This window comes from Bombina bombina, chromosome 7 (assembly GCF_027579735.1).
Source record: "Bombina bombina isolate aBomBom1 chromosome 7, aBomBom1.pri, whole genome shotgun sequence".
Lineage (NCBI taxonomy): Eukaryota > Metazoa > Chordata > Amphibia > Anura > Bombinatoridae > Bombina > Bombina bombina.
The window spans coordinates 364,624,257-364,643,313 of NC_069505.1; positions in this window are offsets into that span (position 1 = coordinate 364,624,257).

Sequence of the window (19,057 nt, forward strand, 5' to 3'; positions counted from 1 at the left end):
CTCAGGGAGTTCCAGACTGTTCCCCATCCTATCAGGCTGGCGTCTGTTGTCACTATCACCCACAAGGGTCTGCGGAAGCATGTCCACTGGGATAAATGATGCAGCGACAACCACCATAGAAGAGTCCCTTGTCTTCTGGTCCAAATGTAATGGAGGATACAAATTATTGTAATCTCCATACCCCTGTCTGAGCATGCTCAGTTGCAGAGATCTGAGATGAAAACGAGCAAACGGAATGATGTCCATTGCCGCTACCATCAATCCGATCACCTCCATGCACAGAGTCACTGAGGGCAGAGGATTGGGTTGAAGGGCTCGGCATGTATGCAGGATCTGCAACTGTCTGTTTTCCGTCAAAAGAGCATCATGGATAGAGTCGATTAAAGTTCCCAAGACAGGAACCCTTGTCTGTGGAAATAGCAAATTCTTTTCTAGATTCATCTACCACCCGTGAGTCCTTAGAAAGGACAGAACAATGTCGGCATGACTTTGTTAGCTGATAAGACGACGCCTGGATCAGAATATCGTCCAGATAAGGCGCTACTCTCCAGAAAGACAAAACGGAGGAACTTGTGATGAACTTTGTGGATAGGAACATGTAGATATGCATCATTTAGAGCCACGATAGTCATAAATTGACCTTCCGGATATCGTGGCTACTTCTCAGAAGAAGAATGGTACGATAGCCTCCATCTTGCTATGGAACTATGAGAAACCTGGCTAGACTCTCAAGGACTAATATAGGTCTGAAGTTCCCTCCTCTTTTATTCTGGGAACCACAGACAGAATTGAAGAATAAACTCCGCTCTTGTTCCAGTACAGGAATGGGAGAAAACACTCCCAGCGAAGAGAGGCCTCTTACACAATACAAGAAACACCTCTCCTATTAACTGGACTGCAGAGAATCCTGAAAAAACAGAAACCTGCTCCTGGGAGAAAAACTCCCCGAACTGTGACTTGTTTCCCTGGTACACTATTTTCGACTGCCCAGGGATCTTGAACATCTTGAACCCAAGCCTGAGCAAAGACAGATATCGCCCTGTACAAGACCCAGTTCCGGATCAGGGCATATCCTCCACATCGTGTCTGAATTAACAGCAGACCATGTTTTATTTTTAATTTATTAAGTCATAAATTCTTTTAAAGCCTACATCTGTAGAACAAAGCTTTAACCAAAAGGTTCGGTGAGTTATGACAGAAAAACCTGAAACCTATAATCTCATTTCGAAAGATTGGAGGGAAAAATATGAAATTAAGGAATTAGCCAACTCAAAGGCCTTTATCCTACCCTGATTCCATATCCAGGGAAAAGTCTGATATTGTCATGATTTCGTCCGTTCATTGCCGTGGCGCCGCGGCTCCCGGATCTCCTCTGTGTGACTGACGTCACGTTGCTTAGCAACGTGACGCTTTCTCGACACACCCCTCTGATGACGTTGCCGCTCCTGCCTTTAAACCACGGCGGGAGATCTGAATCGGGGCCCGTTTGTTTGTTTCCCTTGGAATTTGTGAGTACCTTGTCAAAATCTGTTTTCCTGATACCGACTTCTGCCTGTCTGACCAAGCCTTTTGCCTTAAACCTTTTGCTGATATTTGGATACCGACTTTTGCCTGTCTAACCAAGCCTTTTGCCTTAACCCTTTTGCTGATATTTGGATACCGACTTCTGCCTGTCTGACCAAGCCTTTTGCCTTAACCCTTTTTGCTTATGTTTGGATGCCGACTTCTGCCTGCCTGACCTTGCTTTTGCCTTATTACACAATCTTTTCTTTGATTAATAAAACCTGCTTAAAAGGACATTTTCTTTTACAAACTGCAAAGGAGAACTTTGACTTTCTGTTTTGTTATAAACCTGCTTAAAGGGACATTTTCTTTTACAAACTGCAAAGGAGAACTTTGACTTTCTGTTTTGTTATAAACCTGCTTAAAGGGACATTTTCTTTTACAAACTGCAAAGGAGAACTTTGACTTTCTGTTTTGTTATAAACCTGCTTAAAGGGACATTTACTTTTTCAAAGCTGCAAAAGGGAACTTTGTTACAAGCCTGCTAATGACGACCTTTTTTCTAAGCTGCAAATAAGAGCATTTCCTTTATATTCTTTGACCTGCTTAAAGGGACATTTTTTCCTTTGTGGTTTCCCTGCATTCTGGAGCAACTATTATTTTTTGTAATCTTTCTCATCTGTTTCCTGAGTGGGTCACGTCCTGGATATTTCTCAGTGTGCTAGCGTGTGCTTTCTATTCACGCTAGCAGTTGGGTTGCATCCCGGACTGATTCCAAAGCGGCTGACATTACAAACGGGCCATAAAAATGGACCCCACTGAATTATCCATGGCCGTGGCTCACCAGGGACAGCTTTTGGGATCTCATGCCACTCACTTGCAGTCTTTGGACACTAAACTTGATCAAATACCTGCTCTATTACAAAATTTGGTTGCTACCGCACCTCCCAATCCTAATCCCAATCCTAATCCTATTGAGGCATTACCTCCTTCAATTCCTAACAATCAGTCTCAGGTACAACTAAGTCCCAGGATACCTCTTCCGGATAAATATGATGGGAATCCTGAAGAATGTAGAGGCTTTCTGAATCAATGCCGTCTTCATTTCCGAAATAGCCCTACTCTTTTTGCTACTCCCTCTTCTAGAATCACATTTCTTATTTCCTTAATGAAAGGAAAAGCCTTGGCTTGGGTATCACCTTTGCTAGAAAAGAATGATCCTATACTTTTGGATGTTGATACATTTCTATCTATGTTCTCAAATGTATTCGATAAACCTGGAAGGTCATCCGCTGCTGAAGCCAATCTCCTGGATTTACGTCAAGGTAATCAACCAGTCTCTCAATACGCTATTGAGTTCCGCACCCTTGCCTCTGAAACCACTTGGAATCAGGGAGCACTCAGAGCCGCATTCCGTAAAGGACTTTCTGAGCGTCTCAAGGATGAATTGGTGTATCGTGAACTTCCAGAGTCCTTAGAAGCCTTAATAAATCTCTGTATCAGTCTCGACGCCAGGTTTCGTGAACGCCAACAAGAAAAGGATAGAACACAGAGGTCTTCAACTCGAACTCCTTTTTGTTTGGCTCCTCGTTTTTCTAATCCAGTCACTCCAGTCTCTCCTACTACTGATCAGGCTGAACCCATGGAGGTGGGAAGTATAAAATTAACTGAGACTGAACGCTTGAGAAGACGGACTCTTGGCTTATGTCTGTACTGTGGCCTTAAAGGGCATTTATTAAGGGATTGTCCTACTAGGCCAGTAAAAGCCAGGGCTTAACTCTAGTCCAGGGAACTGAGTTAAGCCAAAACAGTTGCCATTCCCTATACAAGAAACTCTTTGTTCCAGTAACCCTTCTAATTGGACATAAGAAGATTTATACCCAAGCTCTAATTGATTCTGGTGCTGGAGGAGTGTTCATTGACTCTACATTCGTCTCTACTCACTCTATACCCTTACTAAAGAAGGAGTATTCCATTTCAGTCTCTACGGTCAGTGGAGATCCTTTGGGTTCTGGATATATTCAGTTTTCTACTCAACCCTTACTCCTCACCGTAGGAATACTTCATTCCGAGACAATTTGTTTTGATGTCATCCCCACTCCACAATTTCCCATTATCTTGGGATTACCCTGGCTCCAAATTCACAATCCCATTTTTTCTTGGACTTTCGGTGAACTCACTTCTTGGGGACCTACATGCCAGACTAAATGTCTTCAAAAGATTACCAAGTTACCACTCACTATTGCTCTCACAGTTGAGACTCCGGACTCCTTACCTATGCCTTATCATGACTTTGTGGATGTTTTCTCCAAAAAAGAAGCTGAACGTCTTCCTCCTCACCGCCCTTTTGATTGTCCCATTGATCTCCTTCCCGGGGCTGCCTATCCTCGAGGCAAGACATATCCACTTTCTAAACCAGAAAACATGGCTTTGGAAGAATATATTAAAGACAATCTGGCTAGAGGATTTATTCGACCCTCCTCTTCCCCTGTAGGGGCTGGTTTCTTTTTTGTAGGAAAAAAGGATGGCGGATTAAGACCCTGTATCGATTATCGAGGATTAAATCAGATTACCATCAAGAACAGTTATCCTCTACCCCTTATTCCTGAACTTTTTACTTATCTTCAGGGAGCCACCATATTCACCAAACTCGACCTACGTGGTGCATACAATCTGATCCGTATACGCAAAGGAGATGAGTGGAAGACTGCCTTTAACACTCGATTTGGGCATTATGAATATTTGGTCATGCCCTTCGGGCTATGCAATGCTCCGGCGGTTTTTCAACATTTTGTAAACGAGATATTTCGTGATTTTTTGAATATCTTTGTCATCATATACCTTGACGACATCTTAATTTTTTCTCAGAATCACCAAGATCATGTGCACCACGTCAAGAAAGTACTTCAACGTTTAAGAGAATTCCATCTGTTTGCTAAATTGGAGAAATGTTCTTTCCATCAAAAATCTATACCCTTTCTGGGTTATGTAATATCGGCATCTGGATTTGAAATGGACCCTACTAAACTTTCTGCCATTTTGGATTGGCCTAGACCTGATTCTTTGAAGGCTTTACAACGTTTTCTAGGCTTCGCCAACTACTACAGGAAATTCATCAAGAATTTTGCTACTATTACTTCTCCTCTTACTGCTCTCACTAGAAAAGGACAAAACTGTAAAAAATGGCCTCCTGAGGCTATAGAAGCTTTTGAGTCTCTCAAAGAAGCTTTTTCCTCTGCACCTATTCTCCGTCATCCAAATCCTGAGTTTCAATTTATCCTGGAAGTTGATGCTTCCTCTGTTGCTGCTGGAGCTGTTCTGTCTCAACGAATACCAGAGACTGGAAAGATTCATCCTGTTGCTTTCTTCTCTAAAAAATTCACTCCTTCGGAATTTAAATATGACGTAGGGAATAAAGAGTTGCTTGCCATCAAAATGGCATTGGATTAATGGAGACATTGGCTGGAAGGTACTTCTTTGCCATTTACTATACTCACTGATCATAAGAACCTTCTGTATCTCCAAACAGCCAAACGATTGAATTCCAGGCAAGCACACTGGTCATTATTCTTCTCCCGGTTTCACTATAATTTGTCTTACATACCTGGTTCAAAAAATATTAAAGCAGACGCCTTTTCCAGACAATTTCAAGATTCCCCAGTTCCTGAGTCTGGTACCATTCTCCAACCTCATGAAGTCATAGCCCAGTTAACAACTTCCTGGCTACAAGAATTACAGTCTGCTCAAGGGAATCTTCCTTTGTCCTGTAAACCTCCCGATGGTTTACTCTTTGTTCCTGAACGCCTTCGTTCCAAGATTTTATTTTGGGCTCATGATAGTCCCCTTTCTGGACATCCTGGCATCAGTATTACCACTCGAAACCTCAAACAACATGTCTGGTGGCCTACTCTCTCTCAAGATGTGAAGGATTACGTCTCAGTATGCACACAATGTGCCATGAACAAAACTCCACGCCAACTTCCTTCAGGATTGCTCCAACCATTGCCTATACCTCACCAGCCTTGGACTCATGTATCCATGGACTTCATTACCGACCTTCCCTTGTCCGCTGGAAACAATACTATCTGGGTGGTGGTCGACAGGTTCACTAAGACTGCCCATTTTGTACCCTTACCAGGATTACCATCTGCCAAAAGACTCTCTGAACTTTTTATTTCACATATTGTAAGAATCCATGGATTTCCTCTAGATATTGTTTCAGATAGAGGGGTACAGTTTGTTTCTCGATTTTGGAGGTCACTTTGTAAACATTTTGGAACTACTATATCTCTCTCTACTTCTCACCACCCACAATCGAATGGCCAGACTGAAAGAGTAAACCAGCGTCTTGAAACATATCTTAGACATTATGTGGATCATTATCACTCTAACTGGACTTCTTACCTTCCTTTGGCTGAATTGGCTCATAATGCCCGGTACAATTCCTCCCTTCAGACTTCTCCTTTTCATGCAGCTTACGGATATCAGCCCAGAACATTCCCTTTGCATACTTCCTCCACAGTGAATCCTGCTTCTGATCTTACAGCCCGAAGATTAACTCGACATTGGCAGAAAATACATCGTATTCTTTCTGTAACTTCTAGACGTTACAAGTTCTTTTCAGACCTTCGACGGAAGAAAGCTCCCAAATATCGCCCTGGTGATAAAGTTTGGATTTCCTCTCGATTTCTTCGCCTGAAACAACCTTCTAACAAATTGGGACCACGATACGTGGGTCCTTTCCGAATACTGGGTCAGGTGTGTTCTACTGCTTATCGGGTGGCTTTACCCAAGACTCTCAAAGTCCATCCGGTATTCCATGTTTCTCTTTTAAAACCTGTGATGACTAACAGGTATTCTAAGCCTTTTTCTAAACCTCCACCGTTATTTGTGCATGGACACCCTGAGTTTGAGATCAGCCATATTCTAGATTCCAAGTTGCGTGGCAAGAAATTGTATTATCTCATTCATTGGAAAGGTTATCCAGTCACGGAACGTTCTTGGGAACCGGCTCATCAAGTACATGCTCCTACTTTGATCAAGACCTTCCACAAGACTCATCCTGATAGGCCTGGTCCTGTCCCCCGGAGGGGTCCTTGAGGAGGGGGGTGCTGTCATGATTTTGTCCGTTCATTGCCGTGTCGCCGCGGCTCCCGGATCTCCTCTGTGTGACTGACGTCACGTTGCTTAGCAACGTGACGCTTTCTCGACACACCCCTCTGATGACGTTGCCGCTCCTGCCTTTAAACCACGGCGGGAGATCTGAATCGGGGCCCGTTTGTTTGTTTCCCTTGGAGTTTGTGAGTACCTTGTCAAAATCTGTTTTCCTGATACCGACTTCTGCCTGTCTGACCAAGCCTTTTGCCTTAAACCTTTTGCTGATATTTGGATACCGACTTCTGCCTGTCTGACCAAGCCTTTTGCCTTAACCCTTTTGCTGATATTTGGATACCGACTTCTGCCTGTCTGACCAAGCCTTTTGCCTTAACCCTTTTTGCTTATGTTTGGATGCCGACTTCTGCCTGCCTGACCTTGATTTTGCCTTATTACACAATCTTTTCTTTGATTAATAAAACCTGCTTAAAAGGACATTTTCTTTTACAAACTGCAAAGGAGAACTTTGACTTTCTGTTTTGTTATAAACCTGCTTAAAGGGACATTTTCTTTTACAAACTGCAAAGGAGAACTTTGACTTTCTGTTTTGTTATAAACCTGCTTAAAGGGACATTTTCTTTTACAAACTGCAAAGGAGAACTTTGACTTTCTGTTTTGTTATAAACCTGCTTAAAGGGACATTTACTTTTTCAAAGCTGCAAAAGGGAACTTTGTTACAAGCCTGCTAATGAGGACCTTTTTTCTAAGCTGCAAATAAGAGCATTTCCTTTATATTCTTTGACCTGCTTAAAGGGACGTTTTTTCCTTTGTGGTTTCCCTGCATTCTGGAGCAACTATTATTTTTTGTAATCTTTCTCATCTGTTTCCTGAGTGGGTCACGTCCTGGATATTTCTCAGTGTGCTAGCGTGTGCTTTCTATTCACGCTAGCAGTTGGGTTGCATCCCGGACTGATTCCAAAGCGGCTGACAGATATAGTAGCATCAGAATATACACCGTCGCACTAGTGATGGCAACAATAAAACACAACTGGGCACCATTATCAACCCTGATATATGATCCTCTTTAAGTTCTTAACCATAGGACCCTTGAATGTGAAAACATACATTTGATGAAAAGCAATATGGTTCATCCATTTCTGAAGAACCTACTGGACGCCCTAATTTCCATAGTGATGGAGTTGCCCAGAGTAGCTAAAAACCTCCTAATTAAAAAATGGAGAAAAAGAGAAAAAACAATCGCAGGAGCAAAGAAAGAAATTCTTTTATCTAATCCTGAAAAATCACTATCAGAAATCTCAAGTATCTTTCTTTACATATTGTCTGTGCATATTCCATCCTAATGACATAAAAGACGGATTAAGCAAGGAAACAGTGAAAATTATTTTTAACATAAGAATAACAGATAAAACTGTTACTGTCTCTTTAAATGAAAAAATCAATTCATTTTTATCGAGACTGACCCAATCTACAACCCAAAGGAAGGAGAAAACAAGGAATAAATCAAATTATGATCAATAATATGAACAGAGAAAAATGGTACTTTCACTTTAATTTTTAAAACAGAAAATTGCGGTCAGTCGCCTGAAGCTCTGCCCTTTGTGGGCGTGACCGTCTTAGAGACTGCATAGGAATCAGTAAGTGTGACTGAAGTAAAAAAAAAGGCACAAAAATGAAACCCCCGCCCATCGTGGGTGTACAATACAAGCTCTCCCGGTTTCCATCTTTAAGACAAATATATGATACCGGGAGATGTAACTGAAACCCTCTCGAGTCTGGGCACACCAGAACAAGTAATAAAAAACGGATATACCTCTTGAGTCTGGAGCTTATCATTTATCATAGCTCATAGCAAGATAATATCCCAAAGGCTTCATTACCGTTATAAGACATAACACCCGTGGCATCCAGCCCGGATTAAGTGTCCCCAAAAGCCACACTCCTTAGCCCCAGTGCCTGCAAGAAATATTTTCCACCTAACTAAAATTTCTTATATAGCTAGGTATTAAACCTCCAACAAAATCAGAGCCAAACGTCACAGTAGGAGCCCTTCTTTATATTAAAGCCCATATACGTGACTCCACCTGATCGCCATAATTTGTTATGCAAACGTTGGGAGGGTCATAGTAATGAGGGGAGCCCTTATAGGTCCACTACCCACTATGAAATAGGTAATATATTACCCCACTATGAAATAGGGAAGATATACAGCAGTTTCTGAGGTAATAATTGTCCCAGAAATATAAAGAGCTGCACCTACCTCTATGCTGAGCGACAGCATGATCAGTCTCACAGGATCAAGAGGTCTTCTTTCCCTCCTGCAGTTCTGTGGAGACATACAGGGTCTTAGTTAATATCTGCTAAGACCTTCATCTGAAGGGCAGCACTCAGTATGGGGGGTGCAGTGAAAATTTAATATCACCAGTTTCCATTGCCTTAAACCCACCTGTAGCTCTGCTATCAAGAGGCTGACAAGGAATACGGCTACACCCTGTAATAAAATAGTACTCACTGGCACTATTTTAAACATAATAAACTCTTGAATGAAGAATCTAAACTAACACCTCACTTTACCTCTTCCTATCACTAACACAGGCAAAGAGAATGACTGGGGTGGGAGGGAAGGGAGGAGCTATATATACAGCTCTGCTGTGGTGCTCTTTGCCTCCTCCTGCTGACCAGGAGGCGATATCCCACAAGTAAAGATGAAATCCGTGAACTTATTGTATCTTGTAAAAGAAAATACAAAGTCCCCCCAACAGTAAAACCCACCACCTAACCAACCCCCCAAAGTAAAAAACCTAACTCTAAAAAAAAAAACCTAAGCTACCCATTGCCCGTAAAGGGCATTTAGCTCTTTTGCATTGCTCTTAAAAGGGCATTCAACATTTTTTCCAAGTGCCCATCCATAATCTAAAAAAAAACCACACACACTAACCCCAGAAGATCTACTCACGGTTTCTGAAGTCCGGACATCCATCTCCATCCAGGCAGCGAGGTCTTCATCCAGACGGCGAGGTCTTCATCCATCCTGGGGGCGTCTTCTATCTTCATCCCGGCGGTGCGGAGTGGAGCTATCCTGGAAGCTGATCCCATCCTGTGTGGAGCGTCCTCATCATATGATCGCCGCCTTACACTGAAGTTGAATGCAAGGTAGCCGTTTCAAAATGGTGCCCCTTGTATTCCTATTGGCTGATTTGATTCTTCAAATTCAAATCAGCCACTGGGATGAGAGCTTCTGAAATCCTATTGGCTGTTCAAATCAGCCAATATGATTTCAGTAGCTCTCATCCTATTGGCTGTTCAGGTTTTTTTCTAACACTCTCTCCCCATTGATGTCTACGGGGGAAAGCACGCACGAGCACGTCAAAGCAGCCCTTGGCTTTTTGGGCGGTATGAATCTTAATGGCACCATATCGCACGCACAAGGAGGCTTTTCAGTAACTCGTAATGGCAGCGCTATGGGGGGTGAAATAACGCAACTTTTGTTGCGTTCATTTCACACCCTGTTTAGCACAAAACTCGTAATCTAGGTGTATATTAGTTATTATGTTTCCTGTGTTACTGGAGTCAGTCCAGTTCCAGAAGCTATAGAGACCCCTTTGTAAGTCTGTTCATACTTTCATCCTCAGCCTATGAGTCCTCTCTGGAATAGACAGTGTCTTGGTGTTATAATTTTACAGCCTGTATCACTAAAAACCTTTCAAAATTAAACAAATGTTTGTTCCAATAAATATGTATGTAAATATATATAGCGTAGTAAGTGCTTTGCAAGACTAGATCCATGAAAAGGCCAGGTTGGCCTACATGAACACAAGATTTCCTGATTGGGCCAGATACAATTTAAGGGGGTTGTGCTGCTATTGAGGAAATGCAGTTGTTCCACCTCTCTTCTTTTCCCCTCTGAGCTATACGTAATAAGGTCCCAAAGTCACTCACATTTTGAAACAGCGTGACAAAGTGTTTTGAGCCTTTTCCCCAGATGATTATGGATAATTATTTTCACACTGTGGAAGGGAATTATGGATAAACTTGGGTTGTAGGGTACCTTTAAACAACATTATCACTTTTTTAAATTTTAAACTAATATAATTTAATTTTGAAAAGAGTATTGGGGGAAGGATTATCCCAGTAATACCCTTGAGAAAAATTAGGTGTTTGCCTTCTATGGACGCAACAGAATAAAGGATGGTCTTCAAATGTTTCCAAGGCTGCTTTTTACTCCCAATTCAGCCTTGATGCCTGTTACTTCCTCAGAGGGGATACAACATTCCTAGGGGTCTTTACACCCTAAATGGGAGTAATTGATACTAAGGGGCCGATTTATCAAAGCTTCAATCTAGAAACATTTGCTGCGTTCAATATGCTGGCCATACATCGCTGAAGCGAATCTAAATTTGTATTTATCAACATGTCTGTCAAACTCAAGAGCGTCAAGTCCAACACGAACAGCATCGGACAGTTGATAAATAAGAAGCATTGATGTTGCAGATTTCCTTATTTATCAAATCATCTACCTTAATGTCCATCAAATGAAGACAGTTTTGTCTTCTCTTTGCGATTTTATTTATACCATGTTTTTCCTGTCCCTAAACAAGCAAATTTCTCTAAAGCTAATCTTTTATTGTTCACATGTTAATGTCCTTGAAATAGCTAGATTTATACCTGAAAAAACAACAAATATCATAGAAATTTAATTTTATTTTTATTGTTTAGATGAAAAATCTGATATATGATATTTTCCCATAGATTAAAGTGTATTTTTATTTCTAAAAATCATTATATGCTTATCTAATGTTTTTATTTTTTTAAAAAGGATTATTAATGCTAATGACTGTTTGCGAAAAAAACCTGCATCAAATTCAACCTTTCTGTGTTATCACACACCCCCTTTTCCAATACCGTAACATCCCATTGATTTCTATGGCATTTGCATGCTGAAAGGTGGCAAATCTAAAGTTAGGTACGCGAGCATACCTGTTGAATAGTTAATGCATTTCTAATTTGGTCGCATAGTCGTATGTGAGGGCGGATTACCAGTGATACACTCAAATAACGCAAGCATCAATTTGTGTCAAAGTGATTTTGTGGGAGCAAATGTTTCGTCAGACTGTTCTACATTTTACAATGTTGAAGCTGTGTTAACTACGGTGGATAAACTTGGCGTTTAATTTGACGTGGAATTCCAGCGTAATATCAGTTGAAGCATTGATAAATTGGCACCCTAAGACAGGAGTATTTATGCACAGTTCATTTAATCCAGGCCTTGGACTAGAAATCTTAAAGGACCACTAAATGCAGTAGAATTGGATAATAACCGAGTGCATAATAAAAAGACAATGCAATAAAACCTTCTCTGAAGTTTAACTAAGCAGTAGATTTTTTTTCTGGCAAATTTATTTTTTCTCACACTTTCCGTCCCTCTGTAACATGTGACAGACATCAGCCACTAACAGACTAGACTAATGTATACCCTGTGAGCTTGTTCCCCAGAAAGAGTGCAAATAAAAAGACTGAAAATTTGATAATGGAAGTAAATTGGAAAGTGTCTTAAAACGGCATGCTCTTTCTGGATCATAAAAGTTTATTTATTTCCAAACGGCTAGATTTAGAGTTTGGCGTTAGCCGTCAAAACCAGCGTTAGAGGCTCCTAAGGCTGGTTTTGGGCTACCGCTGGTATTTAGAGTCAGTCAGGAAAGGGTCTAACGCTCACTTTGCAGCCGCAACTTTTCCATACCGCAGATCCCCTTACGTCAATTGCGTATCCTATCTTTTCAATGGGATCTTTCTAACGCCGGTATTTAGAGTCGTGGCTGAAGTGAGCGTTAGAAATCTAACGACAAAACTCCAGCCGCAGAAAAAAGTCAGTAGTTAAGAGCTTTCCGATCAACCAATAGAATGCAAGCTCAATCTGATTGGCTGATTGGATCAGCCAATCGGATTGAACTTGAATCTGATTGGCTGATTCCATCAGCCAATCAGAATTTTCCTACCTTAATTCCGATTGGCTGATAGAATCCTATCAACCAATCGGAATTCGAGGGACACCATCTTGGATGACGTCCCTTAAAGAAACCTTCATTCTTCAGTTGGACGTCGAACGAAGAGGATGGATCCGCACCGGAGGTCTTCAAGATCAGCCGCTCGTCATCGGATGGAACAACATAGAAGATTCGGCTTGGATGAAGATGTTTGCCGGTCCGGATGTCCTCTTCTACCCGGATAGGATGAAGATTTCTTCCGGAAAATGGACTTCTTCATTTGCCGCTTGGATGAAGACTTGAGCTTGAGCTTGGATGAAGACATCGGAGGCTCTTCTGGACCGATCAGTGAACCTGGTGTGGTGAATACAAGGTAGGGAGATCTTCAGGGGCTTAGTGTTAGGTTTATTTAAGAGGGGTTTGGGTTAGATTAGGGGTATGTGGGTGGTGGGTTGTAATGTTGGGGGGGTATTGTATGTGTTTTTTTACAGGCAAAGGAGCTGAATTCTTTGGGACATGCCCCGCAAATGGCCCTTTTCAGGGCTGGTAAGGTAAAAGAGCTTTGAACTTTTTTAATTTAGAATAGGGTAGGGCATTTTTTTATTTTGGGGGGCTTTGTTATTTTATTAGGGGGCTTAGAGTAGGTGTAATTAGTTTAAAATTGTTGTAATATTTTTCTAATGTTTGTAAAAAAAAAATATTTTTTGTAACTTAGTTCTTTTTTATTTTTTGTACTTTAGTTAGTTTATTTAATTGTATTTATTTGTAGGTATTGTATTTAATTTATTTATTGATAGTGTAGTGTTAGGTTTAATTGTAGATAATTGTAGGTAGTTTATTTAATTTATTTATTGATAGTGTAGTGTTAGGTTTAATTGTAACTTAGGTTAGGATTTATTTTACAGGTAATTTTGTAATTATTTTAACTAGGTAGCTATTAAATAGTTATTAAATATTTAATAGCTATTGTACCTGGTTAAAATAAATACAAAGTTGCCTGTAAAATAAATATTAATGCTAAAATAGCTACAATATAATTATAATTTATATTGTAGCTATATTAGGATTTATTTTACAGGTAAGTATTTAGCTTTAAATAGGAATAATTTATTTAATAAGAGTTAATTTATTTCGTTAGATTTAAATTATATTTAAGTTAGGGGGGTGTTAGTGTTAGGGTTAGACTTAGCTTTAGGGGTTAATACATTTATTAGAGTAGCGGTGCGGTTTGGTCGGCAGATTAGGGGTTAATTATTGTAGGTAGGTGGAGGCAACGTTGGGGGCGGCAGATTACGGGTTAATAAATATAATATAGGGGTCGGCGGTGTTAGGGGCAGCAGATTAGGGGTACATAGGGATAATGTAGGTTGCGGCGGTGTACGGAGCGGCAGATTAGGGGTTAATAATAATATGCCGGGGTCAGCGATAGCGGGGGCGGCAAATTAGGGGTTAATAAATATAATATAGGGGTCGGCGGTGTTAGGGGCAGCAGATTAGGGGTACATAGGGATAACGTAGGTTGCGGCGGTGTACGGAGCGGCAGATTAGGGGTTAATAATAATATGCAGGGGTCAGCGATAGCGGGGGCGGCAGATTAGGGGTTAATAAATATAACATAGGGGTCGGCGGTGTTAGGGGCAGCAGATTAGGGGTATATAGGGATAACGTAGGTTGCGGCGGTGTATGGAGCGGCAGATTAGGGGTTAATAATAATATGCAGGGGTCAGCGATAGCGGGGTCGGCAGATTAGGGGTTAATAAGTGTAAGGTTAGGGGTGTTTAGACTCGGGGTACATGTTAGGTAGTGTTTCCCCATAGGAAACAATGGGGCTGCGTTAGGAGCTTAACGCTGCTTTTTTGCAGGTGTTAGGTTTTTTTTCAGCTCAAACAGCCCCATTGTTTCCTATGGGGGAATCGTGCACAAGCACGTGTTTGAAGCTGGCCACGTCCGTAAGCACCGCTGGTATCGAGAGTTGCAGTGGCGTTAAATATGCTCTACACTCCCTTTTTTGGAGCCTAACGCAGCCCTTCTGTGAACTCTAGCGGTATTTAAAAGGTGCGGGGAAAAAAAAGCATGCGTAGCTAACGCACCCCTTTGGCCGCAGAACTCTAAATCTAGCCGATAGTCTGCCCAGATCTTCCATTTTAGCAAACAACCCACTGTGTATAAATGTAATACTCTTTCCTTAGACACATTTTATTTAAAATATCTGTCAGTGCTACAATTTTTAGAAATTATATGCCTTAAAACAGGGCTTTTTTTGGATAACCACCTCTGCCATCTCATAACAGGTAATATTTGTAATCATTATAGAAATACTCTATTATTCACAAGATGGGGCAGCAAAATATAACAAGCATTGTAAATAACTGTGTCCCTTTGCATTTCTCAAAGTTACTAAGCACAATATATCAATCAATAATCAATAAGTACTGGCACCTTTTTTCACAAAACTGCCTAAAAACAAAACCATTTTTTTTTATTTTTTTTAATGTGCATTAAGAATGAATATATTTAGACACATTAAATTCTACAAGTTACAATCTGGGCCACAGTCAACCTGCCCTTTTTTCACTGTATGCTGCCTTCATCAAATCATTTTTAAAGGAAAAGGTCAGTCCTGGAGGGCCCCCTCAGTGCTATGCCTGGGAACTATAATTCCCAACATGCTAAACAGTCAGTGTAGAGAGATTATTTGCTTCTATTTGTTAGATATGAATGCATACCCCCCCAACTGTCCCGATTTTTGCGGGACAGTCCCGATTTTAGGGGTCTGTCCCGCTGTCCCTGGTTGCTAGCCATCTGTCCTGCATTGCCCCATGCATTACATTTTTTTTTTTTTTAAACTCTATTGGGCCCATATTATTATTATTATTATTATTATTATTATTATTATCAGGTATTTGAGAGCGCCAACAGGTTCCGCAGTGCTATGAACATAGGTGGTATATAAAAAACAATTACAGGGATCAAATGGGTAGAGGGTCCTGCCGAGAGTTGCACTGTTGTAGCCAGCTCTTATGAAGGTGGACTACAAACAGCTGGGCTCATAGGCTTACATGCTATTGGGTTTAAGGGGATAGCAGTGGAGATAGGAAGGTTAGTGTAAGTTGTATGCGTCCCTGAATAGTAGAGTCTTCAGGGAGCTCTAGAAGCTTTTAAAACTAGGGGAGAGCCTTGTGGAGTTAGGCAGAGAGTTCCATAAAATGAGAGCCAGTCTGGAGAAGTCCTGTAAACGGGAGTGTGATGAGGTAACAAGAGAGGAGGAGAGTAGGAGGTCATGAGCAGAGTAAAGGGTCGGGAGAGAGAGTATCTGGAGAAAAGGTCTGAGTTATAGGGGGAGCAGTGCAGTTGAGGGCTTTATATGTCAGAGTGAGAATTTTGTGTTTAATCCTAGAGGCAAGAGGAGGCCAGTGAAGGGATTGGCAAAGAGGTGCGGCAGATGAAGAGCAACGTGTAAGGAAGATGAGCCTGGCAGAGGCATTCATTATGGATTGTAAAGGAGCTAGGCAGCAGCTAGGGAGACCAGAGAGGACAGAGTTGCAGTAATCGTGGCAGGAAAGGATGAGAGAGTGGATTAAAATCTTAGTTGTGTCTTGTGTAAGGAAATGTCTAATTTTAATGTTTCTAATGTTTTTAAAGTGGAAGCGGCAGGCTTTAGCCAAGGACTGAATGTGAGGAGTGAAAGAAAGATCTGAGTCAAATGTGAGCCCGAGAAATCTGGCATGTGGGGTAGGGATAATTATGGAGTTGTCGACAGTTATAGAGAGATTGGGGGTGGAGATTTTGGAAGAAGGGGGAAAATAAGGAGCTCATTTTTAGAGTGATTAAGCTTGAGGTAGTGAGAGGACATCCAGGAAGAGATGTGAGACAGTTAGTGACACGGGTTAGCAAGGAAGGAGATAAGTCTGGTGCAGAGAAGTAGATTTGTATGTCGTCGGCATACAAATGATATTGGAAACCGTGGGACTTTATTAGGAAACCTAATGATGACGTGTAGATTGAGAAGAGTAGGGGACCGAGGACAGAGCCTTGCTGTACCCCGACAGAAAGTGGTCACAGGGCAGAGGAGGCACCAGAGAAGGCTACACTAAAGGTACTGTTTGACAGATAGGAAGAAAACCACAAGAGAGCTGTGCCACAGATGCCGAAGGATTGGAGGGTTTGGAGCATAAGAGGGTGGTCAACAGTATCAAAGGCTACAAACAGATCAAGGAGGATAAGCAGAGAGAAGTGGCCTTTTGATTTTGCTGTAATGATTGCTGTCTCTGTGGAGTGATGGGGACAAAATCCCGATTGCAGTGGGTCAAGGAGGGAGTTTAATGTAAGGAAATGGGATAGATGCGCATATACTAGTTTTTCAAGACGTTTTGAGGCAAGAGGAAGGAGGGAAATAGGGCAGTAGTTGGATGGGGAGGTTGGATCAAGGGAAGGTTTTTTAAGGAAAGGTGTGACCAGTGCATGTTTCAGAGATGAGGGAAATATACAGGTGCTGAGGAAGAGGTTGAAAATGTGTGTGAGTATAGGGGTAAAGGTAGAAGAGAGGGAGGGGAGTAGCTGTGAGGGAATAGGGTAAAGGGGACAGTTAGTGAGTTGAGAACGCAGTATAAGTGCCAAAACTTCTTCCTCAGTAACAGGGGAGAAAGAGTTAAGTTTATGGCTACTGTATGTGGGTTGTGGTTGGTTGCGAGCGTTTGAGGGGTGAGAGAATGGAATTATGTTGAGAGCTGATTTCGTTTCTTATGGAGTCAATTTTGTTATTAAAATGGCTGGCAAAGTCTTGAGCTGACAGAGAAGTCATATTAGGAGGTGGGGGTGGGCGGAGAAGAGTATTGAAAGTGGAGAACAGACGTTTTGGGTTTGAAGAAAGATTAGAGATAAGAGTAGAGAAGTAAAGTTGCTTATAGAGATTAAGGGCAGAATAGTAGGAGTTCAAGATGAATTTGTAATGAAGAAAATCAGCTGAACTCCGAGATTTTCTCCAGTGCCGCTCAGCAGTACGGGAACATCTGCATAGGTACCGTGTGGGCTGAGGATGAGTTTGTGATTTCCAAGCTATGGTAAAAGGGGACAGATTGTCAAGGCCCATACTCAGAAGAAGCTGGTTTCTCTAAACCCAGGGTTATATACAGTTGTGCTCATAAGTTCACATACCCTGGCAATATGTATGATTTGATTTCTTGGCCATTTTTCATAGAATATGAATGACAACACAAAAACTTTTCTTTTACTCATGGTTAGTGTTTGGCTGAAGCCATTTATTATCAATCAACTGTGTTTACTCTTTTTTAAATCATAATGACAACAGAAACTACCCAAATGACCCTGATCAAAAGTTTACATACCCTAGTGATTTTTGCCTGATAACATGCACACAAGTTGACACAAAGGGGTTAGAATGGCTATTATAGGTAACCATCCTCAACTGTGATCTGTTTTCTTGTGTGTGTGTGTATAAAAGGTAAATTAGTTTCTGGACTCCTGACAGACCCTTGCATCTTTGATCCAGTGCTGCACTGACATTTCTGGATTCTGAGTCATGGGGAAAGCAAAAGATTTGTCAAAGGATCTGCAAGAAAAGGTAGTTGAACTGTATAAAACAGGAAAGGGATATAAAAAGATATCCAAGGAATTGATCATGCAAATCAGCAGTGTTCAAACTCTAATAAAGAAGTGGAAAATGAGAGGTTCTGTTGAAACCAAACCATGGTCAGGTAGACCAACTAAAATTTCAGCCACAACTGCCAGGAAAATTGTTTGGGATGCAAAGACAAACCCACAAATAACTTCAGGTGAAATACAGGACATGTGGTGTGGCTGTTTCAAGATGCACAATAAGGAGGCACTTGAAGAAAGATGGGCTGCATGGTCGAGTCGCCAGAAGAAAGCCATTACTATGCAAATGCCACAAAGTATCCCGCTTACAATACGCCAAACAGCACAAAGACAAGCCTCAAACCTTCTGGCACAAAGTTATTTGGAGTGATAAGACCAAAATTGAGCTTTTTGGCCACAACCATAAACGCTACATTTGGAGAGGAGTCAACAAGGCCTATGATGAAAGGTACACCATTCCTACTGTGAAACAGAGAGGTGGATCGTTGATGTTTTGGGGATGTGTGAGCTACAAAGGCACAAGAAATTTGGTCCGAATTGATGGCAAGATGAATGCAGTATGTTATCAAACAGAACGCCTCATTTTCTACTTCTTGATTAGAGTTTGAACATGTCAGGGCTTTTTCCCTGCTTTGCTTGCCATATGCTGCTGGCAGTCATTTTACTCACCTCTCTTGCTGACTCTGGTGCATAGTGTGTGATGCTGCTCATTTCCTGCATGCCTTTTTTTGGCCAGACTGGTGTACATCATCCATGTGAGACAGGTTGCAGTCTCAGAATTGTGATGTCATCACTTATTATTTAAAGGGCCTCTGTTCAGTATGCGTTGCCTTGTCTCAGACCTG